The sequence below is a fragment of the Euphorbia lathyris genome, chromosome 3 (assembly GCF_963576675.1).
Source record: "Euphorbia lathyris chromosome 3, ddEupLath1.1, whole genome shotgun sequence".
NCBI lineage: Eukaryota > Viridiplantae > Streptophyta > Magnoliopsida > Malpighiales > Euphorbiaceae > Euphorbia > Euphorbia lathyris.
Window position 1 is genome coordinate 34,815,668 of NC_088912.1, and position 6,415 is coordinate 34,822,082.

The following is a 6,415-nucleotide window of genomic DNA, read 5'->3' on the forward strand; positions in this document are numbered from 1 at the left end:
GTTGGAACCTATCCGGGATCAATACGGCTGTATTCCAACCTGATTATCTAACAGGTTCTATTTTGCAGGTACTCTTGTCCAATAACCAAGACACCATAACCAAGGTGGCGATGACACTTTGGGTCATTTGGAATCAGAGGAATCAAATAGTCTGGGAGAGCAAAGTCCAATTACCAGAAACGGAAATCTCTCTTGCGGATAACTACCTTGCTGCTTGGCGCCAGTCCCAGCTGAAGAATCTTCCTGTTGCTGCCCGTCACCTTTCCACGGCCCCAGAAGTTCACACAGATGCCGTCAACGCACTTAATCGCCCGAGCCAAGTACCTCAAGGGGATGCCGCGGCCCCTGCCCGTCATGCTGCGCAGCGCCGGCCGCCCACTACCATCACCGTCGGCGCGAATGTAACTGCTGGTATTGCTGCCCATGGTCATGAGCACACGATGCGTGTGACAGCGCCACAGGTACGACATATTAGTTGGTCTCGCCCCCCTTTTGTCTTTGTCAAATGCAATTGTGACGCGGCTACTTTCAAAGCCGAGGCCCGGAGTGGGGTGGGAGCTTTACTTAGATCATCTGATGGTTCCTTTATGGCCTGTCGTAGCCGTCTAATCCCCTTAATCGATGATATCAGAGAAGCTGAAGCTTTAGCTCTACGTGAGGCATTACATTGGTGTGTTTATCTTAATTGTATTAATGTCTTGTTTGAAAGTGACTCGTTGATAGTGGTTAATAGCGTCAAATCGTTTGATCCAGACTTGTCTGTTTATGGGTCAATTATTCAGGGCTGCAAGGTTTTATTAAGTAGTCGACACGATTATAAAGTGTCTTTCTCTCCATGTCTAGCGAACAGGGGTGCTCATGTCGTTGCACGTTATGCCCTGTCCAATGCTAGCGAGTTTGTATCTTTTTCTGCCCCGGTTTGGTTGCAGGAGACTATTGTTGCTGATTTGGTTTAAGGAATGAATTTCATCTTGTCAAAAAAAAAAAACTAGAACACATATATAATAGTAGTATATATTATAAGGTATTTTTGTATGTACGCCAAAAGATTTAGAGGGTGTTTGTTTCAGCTTTTTGGAGGAGCGTTTAGCGTTTCACTCCAAACCGCAGGAAATAAAGCGTTTGGTTAGGATTATATAACCGCAGCGTTCAGTATTTTCTTTAGAAACTACATCATTTGGAGCGTTTCACGAAAAGCTCCTATTTGGAGCTTTTCATAAACAGCGGGGGGGTCTTGGTATAAGGCAAGCTAAGGACAATAATAAAGTCCTGTTAATGAAGCTTCTTTCGAGAATGTGGCAATCCCCCTCCTCCCTTTGGGTTCGTCTTCTGTGCGGCAAGTATAGGAAAGATAGAATCTTTGGTGGCCCGAAGGAGAGGGTTGTCAGCTGTTCCTTCCTCTGGAAAGGGCTTAGTGCTGTTTTTGCTGAGTTCTGTACGGGGATTGGCTTGGAGGTGGGTAATGGGAGATCCATTAGTTTCTGGTATGACACCTGGATTGGTGACAAACCGTTGATTGAGGTGTGCATCGCCCCTCCGCCGAATGATCTCCTCTCCTGGAGAATTGCTGATGTGGTGGACTCGGAGGGAGACTGGATCTGGTCTAAGTTCGACTCCTTTCTTAGCCTGGAGACCCTCCTTAATATTAGAGGTATGAAGATTAGTAATCAGGAGGAGGATAAGGACAGACACTGCTGGGCCTTGACTAATAATGGTTCTTATTCTTGCAAATCGGCCTATGAAGCTTTTACCCCTAATAGGGCTGATCCTCCCTTGGAAATTTGGAAGTCCATTTGGGCCCTCAAAGTCCCCTACCGCATTAGGAGTTTCCTATGGCTGGAGTCAAAGACAGGCTCCTCACGAATGCAGATAGACACAGAAGGCACTTGGCTGTATCTGGTGCCTGTAGCAGATGCAGCGGCCATGTGGAAACCTTGTGCCATGCTTTGAGGGATTGCCCGAATAGTAGAAAGGTTTGGGAAGGGGTCCTTCCTCACCACATCCTTCCTTCCTTTATGGGGTTCTCTGATATTGACTGGTTCTCTGAAGGCGTTAATGGGAATTTGTTGGCCAGTATGGAGCACGGGGCTATTCTCTTCGCTATTATTTGTCACCAAATGTGGAAATGGAGGAATGAAAAGTTATTTGCTGAGAAGACTGTCTTTATTCCTGACCTCCGGTTTTACTTCTCGAAAAAACTCTCTGTTATTACAAAGAGTTTTGAAGGAGAGCCCCTGGTTCACCCCTCCCCGGTTAAAGAGGTCCAGTTAGTTGGTTGGAGGAAGCCCAGGGAAGGGGTTGTCAAGTTGAATACGGATGGCTCCTGCCTTAGTAATGGCAGAATTGCTACTGGTGGAGTTCTTCGGGATGCTGGTGGCGGCTGGCTGGCTGGGTTTACCCATAACTTAGGTACGGGCTCCTCCTTTACTGCGGAGCTCTGGGGGATCTTGTCTGGCATTAAACTCGCCATTCGCATGGGTGTTAAAAGACTTTCGGTGGAGTCTGACAATTTGGAGGCTATCAACAGGATTTCGGATAGACAGGCTGTTTGTCTTAAGAGTCAGAATCTCATTAAAGCCATCTTGAGGCTTCGTCCTGCCTTCGATTCTCTTACCTTCTCCCATATTTATAGGGAGCAAAACCGCGTGGCGGATCGCTTGGCAGCTGCTGGGCATGGGGGGATGTTAGGTGTTTCTACCCTTTCCGTTCCTCCTTCTTTTCTGTTACCTTCTCTTCTTGAGGATAGAATTGGGGCCAGTCTTCCTAGACTGATCCCGGGTTAAGTTTTTGTTTGTTTGTTTTTTTTCTTCCCTTCTTACCAAAAAAAAAAAATAAACAGCGGTTTGTAGTTATATGTTATTGACAAAATTATCCTTCTTATTTCCATAAAATATGTTTATTCTTTAACATTGTTTATATTTAACATCATAATTACCAGAAAAGATAGTTTTGTTGCGTTCAATAAATTTTTTATTTTTTATATAGATTATTTTTATTAATTTGTGTAACACATTTTTTATTTTATAATAGGATAAGATGCAAAAATACCCCTAGCATTTATAGGTATGAGCAATTTTATCATTAACATCTAAAATGGTGCAATTATACCCCTAATATTGGCAGTCAAAAGTAATTTTACCCCTAACATTGACAAGTTGGGTCAATTTGAGAAATAATTTATCAAACTGTCTTTTTAGTCATGAATATTGTCATCTACACTTCACATGTGCACATTTTATCATCGTTAGTAACAGATCATAAACATATGATTAGACGTGAATTTTTTTTTAAGAAAATAAAAAAATATATTGTCTTTTATACGAGTTGGACAAAAAAAAATTCAAATATTTCGCCGAATTTATAAATATTAATTTTCAATTTTATTATTACATCACAAAAAAATATGAAATCTTTTTTTTACAACTACTGATATATGCAATTAGTGTAAAAAAAATATCTATATTTTCTAATAATATCTGAAATCGACCTAACTTGCCAATGTTATGGGTAAAATTGCTTTTAGCTACCAGCGTTATGGGTAAAATTATATCATTTTAGATGTTAAGAGTAAAATTATTTCTAGTTGTAAACGTTGTAGACATTTTTCACATTTTTTATTTTATAATTTCATTGTTAATTAATTTAAAACATGTCTATTTTAGACATTTTAAATCAGAACAGCAACAGTTCAATATAACTTTACCAAACACTAGTAATTAAACAGCTAATAACAAACAGCTAACTGCAACAGCTAACAGCTTACTGCAACTGCAAACAGCTAACAGCAACCGCAACAGCTATTAGCTAACAGCTAAACTAAACAGACCCTTATTCTATAAGGTTATAGAGCACAATTGGAATTTATTTGATACTCAAAAAATGGAGTTTAGAATATTATTGAAAATGTCCTCACCTAACATTTAACATCAATCCGATGAAGTTTTGATTTTTGAATAAAATTAAAATGTGAAAATTAAGGCAAGAGATAATTAATTGGATAGAAAAGTAATTTTGCATTTCTGTTACACGGTGATGAATTTTTCAAATACGAAAAGATAATAAAATTAAAAGAGTATATTTAATATTTATTCATGTTTTTTTTGGTAGAAACAAGAAAGGAAAACAACAAGACAACACCTAATCTGTGATCAGCCTAGAAAAGTTAATCTCAATCCTATCCTCTAAAAGGAGAGAAGAAAGAAAACTAGGAGGGTCAGAAAGGGTGGTAACACCTAACAAACCCTCATGCCCAGCAGCTGCCAAGCGATCCGCAATCCGATTTTGCTCTCTGAAGATATGATTGAACTCTAAGGAATCAAACGAGGAGCAATAGCTTCTGATAGCTTTAATGAGGTTCAGGCTACTAAGACAGATAACATGTTTATTAGAGATCATGTTTTAATTGAAGAGAACTGCCTCCATATTTATTCATGTTTTAATTGAAGAGAAACGCGTCAAGAATTGTTGAGGTTGACATATTAACAAGTACTTATTGATTAATTAAAATAGTTCCATTTGGTCTTTCGCGTGGAGTTATTTTTGACTTAATATGCATTGTCTCCTCTCAAATTGAAATGGTCACCTATCCATGGACTTTGAGACTATCCCTCTCTCCAAGGGGAATGAACGTACGCATGCACTTATGCTAGCTATATGGCCTTTGACATACTCAACTCTTTTTGTGGGTTCCAAGATAATTTCAACATTGGATCTTAGAGGAGGAGAGCCCCATTAATATTATATGCCTAGTCTCAACTAAGATCTTTGACCGAATTTCTTAGAAAGAGTCTACGAAAAGTCCTAAAGAGAATTGAGATGAAGTTAAGAGCACACTATGGAGCTGGACATCAGACGTTCAGACATATGTCCGTAGGGGGATGATACAGACTCCATGTGGGTTGCGAGTTATTATTTAGATGCAAAGCCTGATTAATGCATGACAAATGCGTAGTCCTTCAAAAGGTATTAAAAGAATACTGGTGTAAACACGATCTAAGAAAGCAAAACCACGGAGCTTACATCATTATATGACCAAGATATATAGAGTTCAAACCTTGAGGCCCACCAATATATGAGCTTTATGTAAGCTAAGTGTCACGGTCCGTAGAAATTCACGCAAGAGACTGCATGTGACAAGCGCACCGAATGGGTGAGAAATGCCATTGTTTCCCCTACAATTACGCTGGAACTAATTGGAAGGGATCAATGTAGAAAGGTGCCAAATAGAGAAAGAGCCAGAGAACACAGCTCAACGGGAACTAATAACAAGAAGTAAAGCAGCCTAACCAAAACGACATAAAGATAGAGTTTAAGGGAAAGCAGTAGACACACCCCACGAACCAAGGTTAAAGGAGCTCGAATACAAGAAATGTGGCAAGTGGGAACGTGGGCAGTTAACGAAGAAACAGAGCCCATCACACGAAGGAACTAACTGAGAAATATGGTTTAGTGGGAACAAGGACGTGGGTGTGGCAGTTATTGACACTAGCAACCGCAATGTTTAAAGCAAAGAAAAAGAGGGAAAAGGATCCAACTCAAACCAATTCAACAAAATGAAATCAAATCAAACTCAATCCTAATGGAATTCAAACAATTCTCTCATTACGGACTTTAGCTATTCTACAGCCTTAGTTTACTCATTTTGATCTAACTTTCAACTTGTAAGGTCTAGCTCTAGTCTTCCAATTATGCCAACAATCTCATTTAGTGCAATGCAAGCAACATTTTATCTTTGAATTCTCTCTTTTAAGCAACGTCTCACTGTAGTTATAATTAGTCTTCTAGATTCTGCTACGAACTTTAGGCTCTTTTATGTCCTTTATGTCTTTTACACTTTCGTTTCATTAGAAGTTAGATCCAATTTATAGTTCTTTTGTAGTTTTAGATAAAGCTACTGACACGCTCGCAATCCGATCCAATCCACACAAGAAAGGCACCAAACAGCCACCAAGGGCATTTTCATCATTTTACTGTTCATCGTGTCATTGGCCATCCCGAAATCAATATTGGCAATATAGAATGCCACCGAGCCCAAAGTAGTCGGTCAATGGGCATGTGCCTACTAGGCATGATTTTGCCCAAGAGATGGCCCCCCTATACTGTGCCTTATACCAAGTCATGGCACACAGCCAGTGGACACTCACATGTTCCATTGACCACTACCTATCCAAAGGTATTGTTAGAGGTTCCCAATTGTCCCCATATTTTATGGAGATACTTAATAGATTATATTGGGCCTATGACCTTTGGATCGTGCGGGGAAAGTTGTCCACAATAGGATGGGCCTGTGCTGAAGCCCGACGAGCCCGCAGGCAAGACATGCTGGGTGCTAGGAGCAGCAAACCTCAGGATGGGCAGAGTGAACCTCTATTGGGCGAGGAAATTATCCAGAGCCTTCTAGAGACTTTGAGGAGCT